The 20,195-nt window shown below is 41.5% G+C and overlaps 1 protein-coding gene across 1 annotated transcript in view; it reads right to left on the bottom strand.

Annotated features, from left to right (window-relative positions):
• grik5 (glutamate receptor, ionotropic, kainate 5) overlaps positions 1-12,572 on the bottom strand; it is a 91,799-nt gene extending 79,227 nt beyond the window's left edge. The window contains exons 1-3 of the mRNA XM_031299737.2: positions 12,172-12,572; positions 11,760-11,904; positions 6,006-8,038 (exon numbers count right to left, since the gene is read on the bottom strand). The gene's annotated coding sequence lies outside the window, so the exon portion shown is untranslated. The remainder of the gene's footprint in view (positions 1-6,005; positions 8,039-11,759; positions 11,905-12,171) is intronic.
• Between the last annotated feature and the right edge of the window lie 7,623 nt (positions 12,573-20,195).

Raw genomic sequence — 20,195 nt, 5'->3', positions numbered from 1 at the left:
CACTGAATGGTTTAGGGCCAAAATATATTTCTGATCCGCTGCTCCGTTATGGACTGTCCAGACCTCTCAGGTCGTCTGGGACAGGTGTCCCCAGAATTAAAACTAAACATGAATAAGCAGCATTCAACAATGTGTTTTTATTCTACTGTTTGATTTGTCTTATTTCTATCTTCTATTTTATTTTGTTTTAATATTTTTAAAATCCTGTTGTGTCTTTTTAAGTTGCCTTGTGCTCTCTTCTTGTTTTAATGAATTATGTAAAGCACTTTAAATGTTATTGTTGTTGTTGGTTCTTTACAAATACACTTGCCTTACCTGGATGTACTATATATACTACAGTTTTTATTAAGGATTGCTGGAAAAACCTGAGTGGCTGACTAATTGAAGAGATAAAAGTCCCCAATGGGTGACAACATTGCAACTTGAATTAACATTTTACTGATTATTTAACAAAGAATGATGCATCTGCTGACGTCCATGCAGCTAGGGAACATCATAAATAAGGACGATTTAACACCAAACTATTTTGATAATGATTTAAGAGATGAAAACTCTCAGGTAGGTGATTTCAACATCCTAGAATGACATTTACATTTGTGTATAACTTACTAAGAAAATGCTGCGTCATGTTTGTAGATATTAAGTTGAGGTCATGATATGAGATGGGAACCAGACATTTTGCATGGACATCCCTGGACTAGTGAGGTGAAATCTTTATTTCTTATGAATAATTTATGTTATATTCTACAAAACTGATTACAGGGTAATAATCATGACAGCGCGTGGGTGGCGCGAGGGTGTACATGGGTGGTCCTCAACTACACTAGTATTTTAACAGCGTTTTTTTGTCCAAGTATATTAAAGGAAATATGTGGAAATTCTATGTTATCCAAGTCCACCGTGGAGTTTTGCCGAGTCTAGCAGAGCTGAGCCGAGTCCTACGTATATTAATTATCGGCTTCAGAGAGAGACCGGTACCTATAGATATCATGATGAGTGCCATTATTACACTGTCAGACAAACTGCCGCTCAGCAGGAGCCACAGTAAAATATTAAAATGTAAAATAGACTCACTAGACCAAGGCTGACATTGCTGTTACCTGAATGACTTTTGAACAATTTTTCACACAAAAGCAATTATGTAGAATTGCACCGGGGTGGATGAACAGTACAAGACTGCTTGCAGAGTGCTTCAGCTCACACTGAAAACAAATATGTTGCCCTTCTACTGTAGTGGCACTGTCTAAATATAGGGGTTTCAAACATCTTCACTAAAAGGCTCCCCAAACAGATACAAATATAATTTAAAATCAATATCATTTACAACTGTTCATACTGCGTTGACTAACGATGATGAAATATCTGTTCACAATAGTAGCTCCAATAATATGCCCTCACTATCCTATCTCAAAATAAAATAACAGTGAAATTAAACCATTTTTTCTTATTTTGCAGCAGGACCCCCACAGGCCTCCTCAGGGGTCTGCAGACACGTTTGATCAGTGATTGCAGTATGACATCCCTGCTGAGACCATTTTCCAGCTACTGGCTTGCCTGCTTAGTAACTGATAAGATTTAAAGGTGCGCTCTTTCACTCTGAAATTCATTTCTGATCTCCTGATACATGGACTGACACCATTTGACAGGTAAATATGGTTATTACCCGTGAGGGAAGATTTGTGAGTGTGAAATATTTATAAACACTGTAGTAAAATACACCTATATTTTGAAAAAAAAAAAGTACTTTGCAAAGTTGAGAAAAACAATTGTGAGTATACACAAAGTTTAGCAGCCAAACTATTGACTCTGGGCTAATTAGGAGTTTTCTATTCTGTTTTAATTATGTTATCATGTAATTTAATGTTAATTCTGCCTACTAACTAGTTTCCCCTTGTGGTGCAATGGAGGCTACATTTCATTGAATACAACAATTAAATGAGGCAAGCTGGACCGCAGCTGAAGCTTAAAACATGATGAGCACAGTGACATAAGCAAACCCTCTGGTAAGAATCAAGAAATTGACATAAACTTAATAGGCAGTCATGCCACCATGAAAACAACACGCAACACTACCCAGAATGCCTTTCGCCAGCCTTGCAATATTCCTTTGGGGACATGTCCTGAAATGACCTTGAATCAAGCCCTTCAGCCTTTGCCACTTACACACTCACACAAGGCAGCGGCAATCTAGCGGTAAGACATTATAACTGTGATTTTGAGCCTTCGCCAGCCAGGTGATTAGGACATCCCGGGTCAGAACTGATCACCTGAGCCTCAGACCGTATTACAATTACACTGACAAAATACTGACCTTTCCTACTAAGTGTCACTGCCCCCTTTAGTGTTTTCCTGGGTGTATCTGCTGAAGCACTAAATAACTAGAAATACGCAAAGTGGTTACAGTAACAGTACACATATACAAACAATCATGCTTCCACCTGGTTCACACACATTATACACATTGCTTTTATCTTCTTGCAATCCAATCTTAATGACTCCATTAACTGAGAGGCCATTAGCGATGGCCATCCAAACAGCCCAGCCGGGAGCACATTACGAAAAAGGGCATGTGTGTCCTAATGTCCATTTCTTGTCATTCTTCTCTCTCTCTCTCTCTCTCACACACACACACACACACACACACACACACACACACACACGCACACACACACACACACACACACACACACAATCTTTCCCCCCAAGGCCAGCTAGCCTGAAGCAAGCAGGAGTGAACAAACGACTAACCAAACAGGGTCATTTTTTTGTGCTCCATTAGGCAATGAGGAGCAAACGGTTTAGTGCAGGCTGCAGTGCCTCGCGCTGGTGGTCAAGCAGCGGAGGATTGAAGGCAGAAGAAACTGAAGTGCTGCTCAGTGTTAGAAGAGATCTCATATCCCAAATTAGCCTGGCTCTCTTTGGAGCAGTGGCTGTCTGAGACACTTCAGGGGTGAACTACCACGCAAGAGGCATCATGGGGCATGATAGCAAAAGCCAGTCACAGAAAATGATGGATTCAGCGTTGATAACAATTATCTATTCCTGCGATAACACAATAAAAGTGTACCTTTTTGAGAAGAGTGAAGCATTCCCTGCTACATTACAGCGCAGTTAAAGAAATAACAGCTGCTGACCACCTTTGAAAAAACAACAGCTGATCCCACCAAAGAACTATAAAATGATTGATGATGTAGACAATGTGGAAATGTGTTTGTGCATAAACACTAAGTGGAGAATCATCAAAGAACGATATCGTCAATTGGAACCAGAAAATAAAAATCTACACCAGCGTTTAGCAAATCTAACCCTGAGGGATGATGGGATCACTGATCTGAAAGGAACTAACTAGTACAAACAGGGGCAATGGGAAGCTCTGAAACCCAACGCGAAAGATTATCTTATGAACCGTGTGCATTTCTGCCACAATTTAGACCAAGTCGAGTGAAATGATTGGTGCATACTCTACCAAGACAATATACTGCTGTTGTGAAAAGCACTTAAAAAAGGGGGAGACCGAATGACACAAACACACAACTGATAATTTGGCACATCATCTCCATATTGCCTTTCTGTTTCTGCATGTCTGCACTCGCTGAGCAGAGTGCATGTGATTCAACATGGATGCTTCTTGACTGAAGCTGTACTGGTTCTATCCAGTGACTCATACAGTTATTTTGTGACTATGAGGCTCAGCTGGGGAGGGCCTGGGGTCAAAGTTCATTTGATGTCACTGAAGCAAATACACTCCATGACATGTACATGAAACCTCCACTAGATGACAAATGTGCTGCACCGGAACAGTAACTGAAATGAATGGTTGCCAACTTTCAGTAGTTTGGGGCTGTTTTAAGCTGCATCTTTGTGCTGTGTGTCATATTTCATTGATTTTGTTTTGTGCCCTCTGCTCTGGTTTGTTATTTGTTACTCTTGTATACCATCACATGCTAGATGCGTCTTTTCTATTTCCTGCTCCAAGCTAATCTTTAGCTCTGCAGCCAAATGGTTGCTACTGCTGAGAGGAGAGTAGAAATACTTCAGATACTTTCTATCTCGTAGGAGGGGGTTTGAGCCCAGCCCAACCCTGATAATAGCTCACTACTCTGGGAGCAGTGGGTTTAAGATGGTTGTACTTTACTTCCGCTGAGCAGGACTGGACAGCGGTTTCTGCTGCCTGCTTGTTTTTCCCCCTCTCCAGAGGGGTGTGAGACCATTTATCAGCTACCACAAGAACACGTATCGATGTGCAACACAGCCTGGGAATTCAGCTTTTATTACACTTTAAACTGCAAGGTCAACTTGGCAGGAATCTGTGTCAAAGCTGTCAAGCGTGGAAACATGAAACAAATAGCCCACGCAGAGGATGCAGTGTAAAGCATCGAGATAAGGGGCAGATGTCTCACTATTAGAGCCTTACTTTATGTTTACACATGTGGAATCAGGTAATATACTGAGGTTTCACTGTGCTTGTTTGTAGTGCCTTTTGGAGCTGACAGCGCAACATTAACAACTGGAGAAAGTCACAATTTATGCCACATGATTGAACATAATGACAACATCCATCAGTGTGAGGAGAAAACCTGGGCTAACATTATTTTTGCCTCAGCATCCTTTTGTTTATGGCCACATGTCATATTAAAAGTCACACCATGTCTTTCCACTTCCACTCACTGCAAAGCAGAGAAGCCATGATGTGAAGCCTGGGCCCTTGAGACAGTGTAATGTAGTCAGTACTGTCATGCCTTTGATGCCATCATATGCCAATCCTCCTCTCTTCTCTGGGTTTTGTGACAGTGACAAAGGGGATCGGCAGCAGTGTGTTATCAGTGTGCAGCTGCAGTAATCGTATTATTTAGTAATCTTAATTCTGAGAGGCTGACCAACAGTGTGAACAGAGCGGGGCCTTGCTAAGCCCATCAGAGGGCTTCCATGGAGCAGAGGTCTTTTCCTGCTCCGCGGCCCCTCTAGACCCTCACACTCCCTTTTCACTCTGTTTCTCACCCTCCCTCCTCTTTGTGTCCTCCTCTCTGTTGCTTTCTGTCTCACACTCTCCTCTCTCATTCGCCTTGTGCTCTTGTTCTTCAATCTACAGAATGTTTTTCATTCTCTCTCTTTATCTCTTGCTTTTTTCCTTCCTTTTTTTCCACCCTCCCAATCTTTCTGTCTCTTTAACGCTCTGAGCTGGGAGTTTGTGTAATGGCGTTATTCACAGTTCATTGGTCTGTTTGAAGGGACTATCTTGATTGAGCGTCTCCCGGTGCAGGGCCTGGTGACTGTGGGAGTGTATAAAGATGTGGATGTGTCTGCGGAGATAGATGGGCTTAGTAATATGCAGGACATTGCAAAGGCTGGGTCTCAGTATACAGTTGAATCCAAGGCAACGCATAAAAAGAGAGATAAAAGGAGGTTGAAATTATATGCAGCCGGGGTGTAATGCTCAGAGCATTAGATGTGAAATGGGGGCAACAAAGAACTAGTCAGGGCATCAGAGTTATTCTCATTAGCTGGTTCACCCTCTTCAGTTTTAGCCCCTTTCCATCTCACCCTAATGAATGCAAGTACACTGACACAGAACCAAAAAAACGCTCTGACAAGCAAAAATACTCAACACTAATTAGTTCAAATTAACCTCAGGACCAATATGTAGGCATGAACACAAACACACACACACACACACACACACACACACACACACACACACAGAAAGGCACCACCTTCCCCTCTTTCTGACACCACTGTGATGCTGTTGTAAGCTTGGCTGTAAGATCAAAATACACATCACACACACACATCACACACACACACACACACACACACGCTCAAATTGCCTGGAGCAGAGGAAGCACAGGAAAGCAAATCCTCTGTGAAGACACCATAAAACCAACACTGCAGAAAGACGGGCCATGTCCAAGTTTCTGCATACATGAGCTGAATATACGCTAATGACATGCAGAGTACATGTGAACACATACATACACACACACAGAAAGAGAGAGAGTCCTACTTACAGAATGAATCAGATGGTATCAGAAGCGTTGTCCCATATTATCGCTGTAGTGGCTTTGAGATCTGAGACCACAGGGTTTTAGCACTTCAGCCAAAGGGGTGTGTGTGTGTGTGTGTGTGTGTGTGGGGTGCCGTGGAGGAGTCAGAGGGGTTCACACTGTGTCATTGGGGGTGAGGACATATAGAAGGAATCTGGAGGATTCCGGTGTTTATACTCAGATGAAGAAAATAATCCCTTTAGAGCAAGTCACGGAAAATCAACAATTAATGGAAGGAGCGGTTCAATTCTGTGTACAAAGAAAATGAGGGATTGATTGGGCCGGTGTTTTTCTTCTTTCTATCTCTTACTTTAAGAAAAAAAGTGAGAAAAAAATAACAACAGCCCGTCTTGACAAATGAGAAAAGGAAAGGGTGAAAAATTAGTCAATCAAAATGGGGCTCCACCTTTCCTTTTATGCTGTCTTTTTTGCTTTCCTCTGTGTGCTCACCTCTTGTTTTTCTCTGGGTTGCGGAGGGCCTATGAGCAGAGGAACGCCGGCATCAGAAAACCAATCACCTCGCCAGACGACGAGAGAACATAAAGGAGTAAATGACAAGCAGATGAAGGGGAGGATTTCCGACACCTGCTCTCTCCCTCTGTTTCTCTGCCTGCCTCCCTCTCTCTCTGTCTCTCTCTCTGTCTCTCTCTCTCTCTCTCTCTCTCTCTCTCTCTCTCTGTCTCTATCTCTCCAACCTGTATTTCCTTTCTAGTAAAGCCCCCTCCCTTCCCAGTCTGTTTTTAGTCCATGGGCTTGTCACAGTACTGACTGAGGTGGATGCAAATTAAGTGAGATTCTCCAGAAGCTACAAAGACAGGGATGCTCCTCTTCTTTCTTTCCTTTTCTCTGTCTACTCCTCACTCACTGCATAGAATGACAATGAATCGCACGCTGTCTACTGTGCCTGACACTTGGAATAGGCTGTGTACCTGTCTGTCTGTCTGTCTGTCTATCTTACCAGTCTCAGAGCTCGTCTGTCAGTATAGCTGTCTGTTAACCGGGCCATCTTTCAGTCTGTCTTCCTGTCAAACACTAAGATACAGACCAGGCAGGTGCAGGGGGGACATAACCCTCCTCTCCTGCTCAAGTGCCCCCCCTGGTGTGAATCCTGACCCCTCCCCTGCACATTGCACTAACTAGCATCCAATACGGCACAGGCGAATTAGAAAGAGACTCTAAGTCTTCAAGAGGATTTCAAACAATCCCAGTTAATTCTCAATTTTTCTTTTCTTGCTTCCTCTTCTTCTTTCTCTCTCTACATGTTTCCTTCTATTTCCTTCTATTTTTCCCCTTCTCCTCTCCTCAGTGCCAGTCTCCTTGCTTGTTATCTATTCTGGACAGTCTGGCCCTCCTATCTCTCCGTCACCGAGGGAGAATGAAGAAGAATGGTGCTGCTTCATAATGTATTTCCCCGCAATGAGTGAGAAAGATGGTGAAAAAGAAAAAAGGGAAAAATGTGGGAAAAAGGGAGGTTGTTGTTGTTGTTTTTTAATAATGGTTCCTTCAAAAAAAAGCCATCCTACCCCACAACAAATCAGAACCTCTCAAGGGGGGATTTTCAATTACTCGCTTTTGCCCACAAGCCAATCTGGAAAAGTAGCCCATCTCTGAGGTGTGCAGGAAAGTGTCGTAATCTTGATAGGATATCCGGGCGATAAATTCAGACATGTCCAAGAGCTCCATACCATTGCTCAAGCATCACTGCAGCCTATTTCATTTCAGATGAAGTCAATCGTATGCTCAACAGGTTGATTGGTTTGCTGTTAGTTAACTCCTCTGAGGCATGTCACCCTCTGCTTTTCTCTACTTCCTGTAGACGGCTTCTGGTATCTCAGTCTAGCTTGTCCGTCCTCAACTCTGCATGTGGGGTCTTTGCTGGGATGGTTCGAGCTGATGGCTGGAGATGGAGGTGGTTAGGTGTGGAAAGCTAGTCGCTGGAGGGTGGATGTTGGCTTCCATGCTGCCGTTTTGGTGTCCATCTCTGCAAGGCTTCAGATCTGGAAGGAGAGAAGGAAGAGAGGCAAAGTAGAGAGGAGAGAGAGTGAGAGTGCATGAAAAGGTTAGCATGGTGACATTTGTGTCACTCTGCCTTATCACGTACGTCATTCTCCTCCTCGTCACACTCCACCCTGCCTGTCGTCCTGCTGTCTATTCCGTCCTTGTCACTCTTCCTCCGACTTTGCTGCTTGTTGGCTCCTTCCTCCTCTCCACTCACTCTATCATTTGATCCTTTCACTCTCTCCCAAACAAGCTAATCTTCAAACACTCTCCCCCGTCACATTTCTCTTCTATTCCCTATATCCAATCTTATATCTACACCTAGCCTGCTTTCTTTCAATCATTTCTCTGGTTTTTTTCTTCAATTCCAAGTTAGCTGTCCAACACATTTCACAGTATCCAAGATGCATGTGATGGAGCACGCTGAAGGCCGGAGCGAGACCTCTGACTGGTGAATGTGCCTGAGGCAGCTGGAGGACTGCAGTCCAGGCTCAAAGCATTGGTCAGGTCAAATATTCATACTTGATGGGTGTAGACAGCCTGGTGTAAGTTGTCATTCTTATTCAAAATTCAAACTAGCATTCGTACTTGGGAAAACATAAAATATTTGATCTGTTAGGATGTAAAAGAATAAAAGAATTGCGTTGTAGAAGTGCAATAGGATGTGCCTTGTAATTCAGTAGGGTCATTCCTAAAACACGCTGTCCCTGGGACGCCTGGGTAGCTCACCTGGTTGAGCATGTGCCTCATGTGCAGAGCCTCAGTCCTTACCACAGTGGCCGTGGGTTTGATTCCGCCCCACGGCCCTTTACTGCATGTCAATCCCCCTCTTTCTACCCTATAATGTCTTCAGCTGTCCTGTCAATTAAAGGCCTAAAATGCCCAAAGAAATCTTTAAAAAACAACAATACTGTCCCTCTGTTCCACTGCAAGCCGTGCTGCCCTCAGTGAACTTTTGTTGCTTTCTTTGCTGACGTAAAAAGGAAGAGAGGGACATGAGAGCGGTGCTGAATGGATAATCATGACATAATCTCAGAGGTAACTGGAGGAAGCATTTTGGATTCCACACCATAGATGGAGAAATGGTCCAAAATGATATGGCTGTTTGCAAACTTTGTAAAATGCAACTGCCTTATACTAGCACTAGCTTGTCACTCAAGTGAGGCAGCTGAGGCACCACAAATGAAAAGTATGGAACAAAATAGAGTTATTTCTACAATGTATTTAAGGCAACATGTCTTGCATTCTAACAAATTATATATCAGTTAGAATTTGTTCAAACTACTTAAAAAAAAAAAAGTGAAAGGCCCCGTATAGACTAGCATCAAACTAATAGGAAAGTAGTAATAATCAGTAACTGGTCAAATACAGGTAAAATACAGGATACAGTGATCATGGTTTGAAACATTTTGTTACTATAAAAGCAATTGGACTTGTTTGAGGTAAAATTCTGCTTTTGAGTTTTACTATTCATACTTTTTCTTTTAGGTTTTAGGGCAAATGCAAATAATACAATCTCTTAAATTAATCATCGAGCCGCACTGTTGTTTGAGAAATGTTATTCTACATATTAATAAACAGAAGAATAAAGAAGTATAGAGAATGTCCTCACAAAGAAAAGGAACAAATGTCTGAACTGAACAGATTTTAGATTTAAGGAGTAACACATCTTTTTAAACTGTAAGATTTTCAGGGAACATTTGAGACCTCTGACAGGTCTTAACGTTGGCATGTGATTGTCCTCTCTTGCATTTAATGCAAGCAAATAAAGATTAGCGCCTTTTGGGAGTCTGAGCCGATTTTGTTTACACTTTGATCAACTTTTCATCTCCATGATGCATAATGTCACATTTGTGTACCTTGGGGCGGCAGTAGCTCAGGTGCCTTTGAGCAAGGCACCGAACCCTCAACTGCTCGGGGCACCATCCTCTGAGGCAGCCCCGTCACTCTGATATCTCTGCAATTAATGCATGTATATAGGTCATGTTTGCATGTATGCGTGTATTTCGGGCCTGTTTGTGTGTAATGTGTAATAACGGAGTGAAACTGAATGTCCCCCTCGCGGAAGTATGTCTTCTTTTTCTTCTCTTATATTGTGCAAAGACATATCCCTTCAAACTAACAATATCCCAGGCAGACAGGTATGCAGATTACAGATGGCAAAACTAATGTTGGCCTGAGCTTAGACAGACTTGGATGCCTGTTGAGTTTTTTTTAATTTCCTAATAAATTCCTAAAATTAAATACATTGCCTAAATGTGAAAATAGCAGCAAAATGTCAAATCCTAACAACCCAAAAGGTAGTTTCGCCTCTGTTACTATGCAACAGTTTGCACCTGTTGAATATACAAAAGTAATTTTGAATTCTAATCAAAAAGCTCACAGCTGCATGATGAATACCTTCCTAATTCAGAACAGCACAGAGACAGCATGCATTGCTTTAAATGTAGCCGTGAACTTAGAGCCATGCAATGACAATATTGCCTCTTTTAACAGAACAAAATGCAATCATTAAATAGGTTTAGTGACTTCTTCCTTTTTCCAGAGTTTAGTGAGGTGATGGTCCATTTAAAATGAAAAATTAGAGGCCATTCAGTGTATCAGCTGCAATCAATACTGCTGTGTGGATAGATGTGACCCTCCTGTGACACCCATATCCTCTTAGGACCATTTAGGATGAGACCATGTGTGTGTGTGTTGGCTCACTGGTGAGGTTAGTGCTCAATGTCTGCATGTGTGTGTGTGTGTGTGTGTGTGTGTGTGTGTGTGTGTGTGTGTGTAAAATATGTAGGTGGGTGTGAATTGGTGTGCAGAAGGTAGATCAGCAAGGAGCAAAGACAAAGGTGCGTGTCAAACGAGTGACAGCGTGTGCCTGCATGTGTGTGTGTGTGTGTGTGTGTGTGTGTGTGTGTGTGTGTGTGTGTGTGTGTGTGTGTGTGTGTGTGTGTGTGTGTGTGTGTGCATGTCACAGCTGTCATGCCTGAAGCAATTAAACACATTGATCTACTTCATAACCTTATGTTCCACCAATCCCACACACCGAGGCTGAACACACACCTCTGCCTCTCGGCATTGTGTCACAGATGAGCAAACATGAAACGCTATAAAAATGATTGACACAGAAAAAGCAATCTTTTCTCACACACACACACACACACACACACACACACACACACACACACACACACACACACACACACACACACACACAGCAAAGAGAATCAAACGTCTTTGTGTGTCTGAATTAAAACAGAATAGACTGAGAGAGGGATGGAAACAAGGGGGGGGCGGGGGGGGGGGGGGGGGGGACACAGCCGAAGAGAGGAGGAGAGACAAAAAGCAAAGAGGGAATGATGGGAGAGAAGCAACAAATTGAAGTGAGCCATTCAGATTTTGTCCAAATCCATCAAACTGGACAGACCTGTTTATGTCTCAATGAGGGGGAAGGAAGGAGGGGGGGGATGGATGCTGGATGAAAAGAGGATGGAAGGAGAGATGGAGGGAAACAGGTGGGGGAGTGGTAGGGAAGTGGATTGCACAGCATGAGTGGGTGAAAGACACAAGGAAACGAAGGGAAGACCCATCACTGGTGAAACTGCTCTGTACATAACTGCAGATTGAAGAAAAGGAGGCAGACAGAGGGATATAAGAAACAAGAAATAACAGGTGAAAGAAAATGGAAAGAGGGAAAAAGCGAGGGAGAGGAGGACGAACACTCACCCATTTCAGCAGGCTCTCCACAGGCGAGCACAATCCCCGCTCTGTGATCCCATCCTGGGGAAAGGCGCAGCGAGATCCTGGAGCTCCCTCCACTGAATACCAATGGGGCTGCTAATATCAGCTCACACACTCACACACACCGGCACTGTGGAGGAAGAGGCACAAACACACAGAGTCAAGTCTGGGGTAGTTGTTTAAAAAACAAGGGAAAAAAGCTGTTCAGTGATGCAAACAGCATATCACAAAAGAAGAGACATTGCAGCACAACTGCATTTGCATTCCTGTCTTCCTCTCTTATTTTCTCTTTCTTCATGAAAAAAGCATCAGAGGCAGTGCACAAGCCAGAGGCACCAATCCACACACATATAGACACGCTCATACACTGATATTTGCAGCCTATACAAATACTTACTGAGCATATATTCAATCCCTGCGAGTCCCACAGTCGACTCCATTCTGGCTTACAGCTCTACAGCTTCCAAGGGTGTTAGAGAGAAATGTTGTCCGCTATTCTTCCTTTCCCTCCCTCTGGGTTCCTCACAGCAGTATCTGATGCAAAGATAAAAGGATATGAAGAAAAAAAAAAAAGACTTCCTCCTCCCTTATTGTCTCCTCATATGCAGTGTACATCCAGTTTTTTCTGTATCCATTTGTTGATTCAGGTCCAATACGTCCGCCTGTGTGTGGACTTCGCTTCGCAGCGACACGCGACGGCAAACTGCATTCACTTAGTCACCCTCCCCTCTGCCTCTCTCCCCCTCTGTCTCTCCCCTTGCTCAATAGTATACCCGTACCTCTTTGGCTTTCTCCAATCTAATCAGCTCTCTCTCTCACTGCACCCTCCCACTCTCTCCCCTCCCTCCCTTCTCATTCCCAACACCCACTCTTTTACTCTCTTTCTTTCTTTCTTTCTTTCTTTCTTTCTTTCTCTCTCTCTCTCTCTCTCTCTCCCCTCCTCCTAGGTATTTTTTTTCAAAGATTAATATCAACTCAGCCCCCCTTCTCTCTCATTCAGTGTCTGTGATAAGCATTTGAAATAAGGGAAAAGGCAAAAAACTGGCCATGAAGAAAACACACACTATCTGAAACACACACAAGCCAACAGAGAGAGTAATCATAGGGATGTGTTACACCCCTTGCCAGGGTAAACTACCCTGACAGAGTTTGACATGGCTACATGCTCAGGGTGACAAACACTATCACACTACTCGACTCGCCTCATACCCTATGACACACATCACGCACTGACACACACACAAACATATATACTGTATATCTACACACACACACACACAGAATCAGATGTAAACACAATTGGGCTCACATACTGAGGCACATATTGACATAATGTCACTGATATGCACAAACAAGCGGGGAAAGTAGAGGTATACACACACAGGCATAAATCCTATCAGAGCAGGAGGTTAGATCAAACATGTATGCAGGCGTACAGAGTGGTGGAATGTAAGTAAGTACTACTAAGTAATAAGTAAGTAATACTGCTCTCTATTCTGTAACTCTGTACTACTGTACAATTCTGTACAGTAGTACAGAGTAGTTCCATTTTATGCTACTTAGTTCAACTGCACTAGATTTCAGAGGGAAATGTAGTCTTTACTCCAACACGTTTATTTGATAGCAATAGTTACTAGTTACTTTGTAAATTAAGATTTTTTTTGGGTCGTTTTATGCCTGTATGGGCTAGCTGACAGTAGAGAAATGACAGGAAATGATAGGAGGGAGAGAGAGAGAGAGAGAGAGAGAGAGAGAGATGGGGAATGGCATGCAACTGTGTTGCAGTTTTAGTTCATCACCAACGCCTCGGCTACCAGGGCTCCCTTTCGATTACAATTTCACATACAAAACATGTTATGTTAACATGTTATAAAAATGTGAGGCATTTTCATAGATTTACCATGCAGACGTACAGTTCATACTACTATACAGTATATAAAGAAGATAAAAGTATCTCCACTTTAAACGACTACAAAATTAGAATGCTATTAACACATTAATACATATATGATAGTAATGCAATACTCCAGAAAGGGCCTTGCTGCACAGTGAGTACACAATGAGTATATTTTACATTGTTGTATTTCTACTTTTACTTAAATAAATGATTTGAATAGTTCTTCCATCACTGGGCACACATACTGTAACGTTACACTCACATTGCTGAAAATCATCTCTCCTCTCACCAGAGCACCCTGACACTTCATGTGGGACTGCCTTGAATGGAGCTGACATCCTTCTCACTATTTATAATGTTCACTCATATAAGGCACAACTCCACAACAGCATGAGCCCACTGCAAGCAGACAGCAGTCTCCAGAGAAGCTGCTCACACTATATGATGTCACTGCCTAAGTCCCATATCCCACTTCTACTACGCTGTCTTATCCCCCTTAACGAGACTGGGACGTTGGCCTTATGATGCCTTTGTTACTCTCTGGTGCTCTGGTAGGTCCAAGTAGCCTTTTCAATATAGATCGTTTTCTTAACCTTGCAGCCCCGATGCGATGCTCCTTTAGCATTTTATGTCCTCCAAGGCTATTAAACTCACCACAGTGTGTTGAATCATTGATTTTGTCACTCTGTGCACGAGGTGGCTTTATAATTGCCAGTGACAACACTGTGTTGCCCTACAGTGATATTTGTGATATTTGATTTTTTTTTTTTAAATGTTCAGTTACAAGATTGCTGTTAGATTTTAAATTACCAAAATGACAACTAAATCTGTCATGGGTGTATTACTAAATAATCCACATTGCTCCAGTCCAATCAAACATCTTATTTACACAGTGACGTAATGTAAGGTTCGGGCCTATTTGTGTCTCTCATATTGACTATTACCCTCTGATTTGAGCCTTTGGATACATCAACTCTGGTTCATCCAATAAGCTGTCCCCTAATCAAACAGAGAAGCAAATATAGCATGTGACAATGCTGAGCTGTCTCCTCTACTTTGATCTCAAACAGCCACCCCCCCCCCACCCAATGCTTCATCATGTTTTCACCTATTCACTTTGCATCTCATAAAATAATGCGCATCTCAAGATGTCTTTGTCCAGTGGGCGGACAGTGCTGGAACACCTATTACTCACTCATGCTTGAGCCTATTAGGCTGCAGCCATGTCACGCCAGAGGTTCCCTTAGGCCATGGCATTTTTTGGTGTGTGTGTGTGTGTGTGTGTGTGTGTGTGTGTGTGTGTTTAGATATGCCGTCTGACTTGCAAAGTTAAAATTATTTATTAGGCTATGTGCATGTGTGTGTGTGTGTGTGTGTGTGTGTGTGTGTGTGTGTGTGTGTGTGTGCGTCTGTGTGTGTGTGTGTGTGTGTGTGTGTGTGTGTGTGTGTGTGTGTGTGTGTGTGTGTGCGTGTGTGCGTGTGGGTTGCGTACACAGCTTTACCCGTGGCTGGGACCCACAGCTGCAGTTTTTAGGAAGTCAGGAGGAGTCTCCATGTGCTGTCTCTCCCATTCCATCACACACAATGACACGCCCCGCAGTCCCAGTGTGTGTGTGTGTGTGTGTGTGTGTGTGTGTGTGTGTGTGTGTGTGTGTGTGTGTGTGTGTGTGTGTGTGTGTGTGTGTCTGTCGTCTAATTTACCCCTCTCTTGTTTTTCAGCACGACTAGGTGATAGTAAATTTGCTCTGCGAGAGTGACTGGCTGCGATTTTTCCTCAGTCATTTTATGTTTAAACTATTGATAATCCAACATGCAGAAACACAATAAGGAAAAATAACTTAATATCACTGGCAATTCAGGCCTCACTGCATCCACTGAAAATCTGCTGTCACTCTCTAGTCTCCCTCCTTTCTCTAAATATGCATTCAACAGCTGTCTCTCTCATCTCCATCCTACACCACTTTGCTCTTGACAAATTGATGTGGAGCGCTTTTACATAACAACTACGTATCACGCACACACACACACTCCAAATACCATCCACGGCACAAATGTAAACCTTACTCCACCATTACACACACTTCGCTGCAGGTGTTAAGAGCACAGTGTTTGCAAATTGTATTTGTAAGAGTGTTGTCTTACTTTTCTCTTTGTAGAACAGAAATGTGACTCCTGTGTTAACTATTGCTTGAAAAGCATGTAAAAGAAAGGAGGGAGAGGAAGACAGAGGGAGGGGGGAGAATTGACATTCTGCCAGAGCACTGCGCTCTGTGCTCGTGGAATAATGATTAGCTCCTCAGTATTCTAGTCACAGATGCTTCACTATCAATGAGAGAGAGGAAGGAGGAAACATGAGGGAGGGGACAGAGAGGGAGGAGACAAGCAGAGGGAGGTGGGGGAGCGAAAGGGAGAGAGGATGGAGCACGAGAGAAGAGGAGCACACAGGGAAAAAGGAGGTGAGCAAGAGAGCAAGAATGAAAAAAGTGAGAAGTAATGGAGGACAGAACAGATGAGTGTATAGTATGACATAAGCAGTGGACGTAGGTGCAAGTATACTGCAGTATGCTTTCTCTCTCACACACACACACATACACACAAACACATACACATACACACAACACTGCATGTGTTCAATGCACATTTAAACAAATGCAACAGTCAGACAAATTTGCAAACTAAAAATGAAGCAAGCGCAAGCAGTGCATGCACACAAACACACACGCATGCACACGCACACGCACACGCACACGCAAACACACACACACACACACACACACACAAACACACGCGTGGAGACTACTTTGTCAAAGTCACAGCAGGTACAGCCACCTCAGCAAAGAGAGAGACAGAGGCTATGTCGCAGGGGGGTAAGAGAGGGAGAGACAGAGAGACAAAACAGGGAAGTGATGATGAAAAAGGAGAAAAATACAATAAGAGAAGGACAGAGGGTGGAGGGGAAGCATGTGCAAGCAATAAATATGTAATCACAAAGCATAGAGAATGATAAATGTATACCATTACTTAAATAGGTCAATCATACATTAATAACAATGATATGATAATAGAGTTGGGAAGTCAGCTGTAGCAGACTGAGTAAGTGTGCTCACTTAGTCAAATACAAAGAACTACATTATGTTTTTGCACGCCCCCTAACTCAGACTTGATTTTTTAAGACGAATTATCATAAGATAAGTGAAAAAGTGTTTTTCAATCCTGAGCTACAGTATTATAATATAATGTCACTTGTAGAGCACAGCAAATAGCATCAATCGCTGTATAGATAATATCAATATTTAATGGTATTTAACAATAGATAGACCAAATGTTGATTCTTTGATTTTAGACAGCCAACAAAATAAACAGTCTTAAATATACAGTATTTAAGTCTGGTGAAATGCATCTACAAATTCATGATGCTGCAGATGGGATTGTATAATCTTAATCATCCTAACATCTTATGGGCTGCGTGTGCAAAAAATAAAGTAATATCAGTAGAGCCGCTAAGGTAAATATAAATATGGATGCATGATTTTGACTTTTAACAAATATATAACACATCCCAGGCAGAGGTGCAACCATTGTCATTTGAGATTCTGCATACATCTCTCAGGTAGTGTATTTACAAATATAACTTAACAAAATATGTCTGTCTCCCATCTAAAAACAGTATTATTTTTCTAGCAGAGACATATGGTGTAGCACTGCCCATAAAGCACATTGACCTTAAAGTGATGTATGGTATTTTCCTTTTCCTGTAGCATTACCGCTATATGTGAATTTCACTGGTAAAATCTTTGACCTTTAATGACTACATGATGATTTTGCTGAGGTATTTGTATCGTATCTCTCAGAACAATATTGCGGTGTTTCTTTAGTTCTTTGTTTAAAGGCTGGACAAAATCAACTTCCTCTCCATCACATCTAACTGAGACATGATTTGCATGAATTGAATGAAATTATTAGTATACATAAATACATTAATCAATCCATTAATGCTCCTACAGCATTTGAAGACATTATAACACACACAACACAGTAGCACTGCAATTTTTGTTTTTAAAGAAAGCAAACAGAATTTTAAATCATGTTACCTTGGAAACAAAGCTGTGCCCAGCATCTTTAACTTGCCAAGATGTCATAAAATTGCCATCAACAAAGCATGACTTTAATACTTCTCTGGGGACTCAGTGGTAAGTGGGTTTACGGAGACCGTATAGAAGTTCACTGTAGGTCTATATTTCTTATTCCAATAATTTACTATAATATACCTCCAGGATATTGTAGCCTAGTTTTGCACTTACATTTGCAGTGTATCAGTGTATCTTCAGACAAATCATTATAGCATTACTGTAGACCTTGTACTAGAAGCCCATATTGCAGACTGAAAATGATTCAATTTATATTCAACCGGAAGGCAAGAGTACTGATGATACAGTAGTATTTCCTCATTTATTGGTGTATTTTGCTCTGGAAAATAAACCTTTTGGACAAGAGTTTACACCAGTGACCCAACCAGGGATACTTGCACCCCAGGGTGTACTTCTGCAGTTGCCAGGAGGCAAGTGGAAAGAATGTGGAGTATCAAGCTCAACTCATTGGGAAAAAATGGGAAGTATGATTTGGATAGATAGATGTAAACGTAGCAATACTGCAGTGTCATAACACATTGTTACAAGTTACAAGCCCTGCATTCACAATCTTACTCAAGTAAAAGTAACGTTACACAAGTATTAGCATAGTACTATACTTATATAAGTATCGTTATCACCACTAGTAAAAGTACTCATTATACAGAATGGCCCATTTCAGAATAATACATTTTATATTACTGGATTATTAATGTGTACATCACTTTAATGTTGCAGCTGGTAAAGGTGGGGTTGCTTTTACACTGCTGGGTACTTTGTAATATTTCGTATTAATAATCTAAATTTGCAAATTAACTAATGTTAGGACTACAGCTTTATAATAAATGCAGTGGAATAGAAGTACCATACAATGGAAATACTCAGGTAAAGTACCTTATAATTAATTTGTAGTTAAGTTGTTAATGTAACGTTACTTGACTTTAAGGTTACTAACGTTACATTCCGCCACTAGAAAAAGCTAAAGGCTAGCTAAAAGTTAAGTATGGAGGTAAGGATAAACATTTGAAACAGCTAAAAGTAGTAGGTATATCGTTGTAAATAGTAAAAGTAATAGATATATGGTTGAAAATGCTAAGAGTAACTTACTTAACTTACTATATTTACGTTAAAATGCAAACTAAAAGTAAACGGTTGAAACGTCATCGGCCGCTAACGTTACGTTAATAATACATCTGACAAAGGGTTAACATAAACCACAGACAAAAACACTCCAAATATTAGTATTTTGTAAAAGCCCCAGTTAAAATTCAAAGCAACTTAACGTAACCGTTTTAAACCTGTTTATACATTTAAAATCTGCTCTACTAACGTTACTCTCTTACCTGGAGGTGTAAGCATAATCCAGAAACAGAATCCAGAGCTCGTGGTGTCCTCCACCTGCACGGGACACTGTGATGTCAGCGAGTTTACTGCTGTGAGAGCTGAATATGCACATTCCTCTCCTGAGGGTCACTTGGGTATTTTTAGTGTTTATGATATAAAAAGAGGTGAGATCTAAAGGGATGCCCAGGGTGAGGGCAGCTACTGCATGTGTGCTTGTTTATCATTGTTTTCATTTGTAACAAGAACATTCCTAAATATTGTTATTTGACCCACATGAATCTGCATAATTGTCAATTTCATTTTGGTTGTTACAAGATTAAAAACAAACGTTCACTGCCTGCTTCTACAGCCTATAAACGTATTCCATGATTAATGTAGACGTAATTGTAGAAATCATCACACATGCGAGCATACACAGTCGTTTATATTCCTCTCAGCTATGTACATGCATGATTATAAATCATTTACTTGCATGTTGGTTTGTGTGTATTATCATCAGTGAGGTGCAACATAGAAAAGCTATTCAGTTAAACACTTGCTGTGTCAGTTTTCAGTGACACTAAACATATTTCCTGTGAACTGATGTTTTTGTTTTTATCAAAAAGGTGTCATTGAATGTATTTAAAAAGTAACAACTCCAAATGTCACTGATATAATATATAACCATGCCATTTCCTAGACTATTGTTACATTACTATTGGAAGATGTGACCAAATTGCCATTATATTGTATGTGCACTGGAACATAGCTGAATTCAGCTGTATTTCTTCAGTTTGGTGTTTGCTATTTAACAACCAAGACATATTGCAAGTAAAACCAGATCAGGCATGTCAGCTAACATTCCTGACATCATGATACAGGTTAAAATATGGACTCCACCAACCAAAAAGCTGGTTTTCAAGACTTTGCATCACAGTGGGAAAAATCTTTGAATTTTGTTCATCCGTGCTCGTCACCGACCCAGAACAAAAAAAGAAAAAGAAAAGCACAATGTTAAGTCTGAGCTAAGGAATGGACACAGATAATATACTGTCATCTGTACAGCAAATAGAT

Source organism: Sander lucioperca, chromosome 10 (genome assembly GCF_008315115.2).
Source record: "Sander lucioperca isolate FBNREF2018 chromosome 10, SLUC_FBN_1.2, whole genome shotgun sequence".
Taxonomy (NCBI): domain Eukaryota; kingdom Metazoa; phylum Chordata; class Actinopteri; order Perciformes; family Percidae; genus Sander; species Sander lucioperca.
The sequence above is the reverse complement of the archived record's forward strand: the minus strand, read 5'-3'. Positions and strand labels throughout refer to the sequence as shown.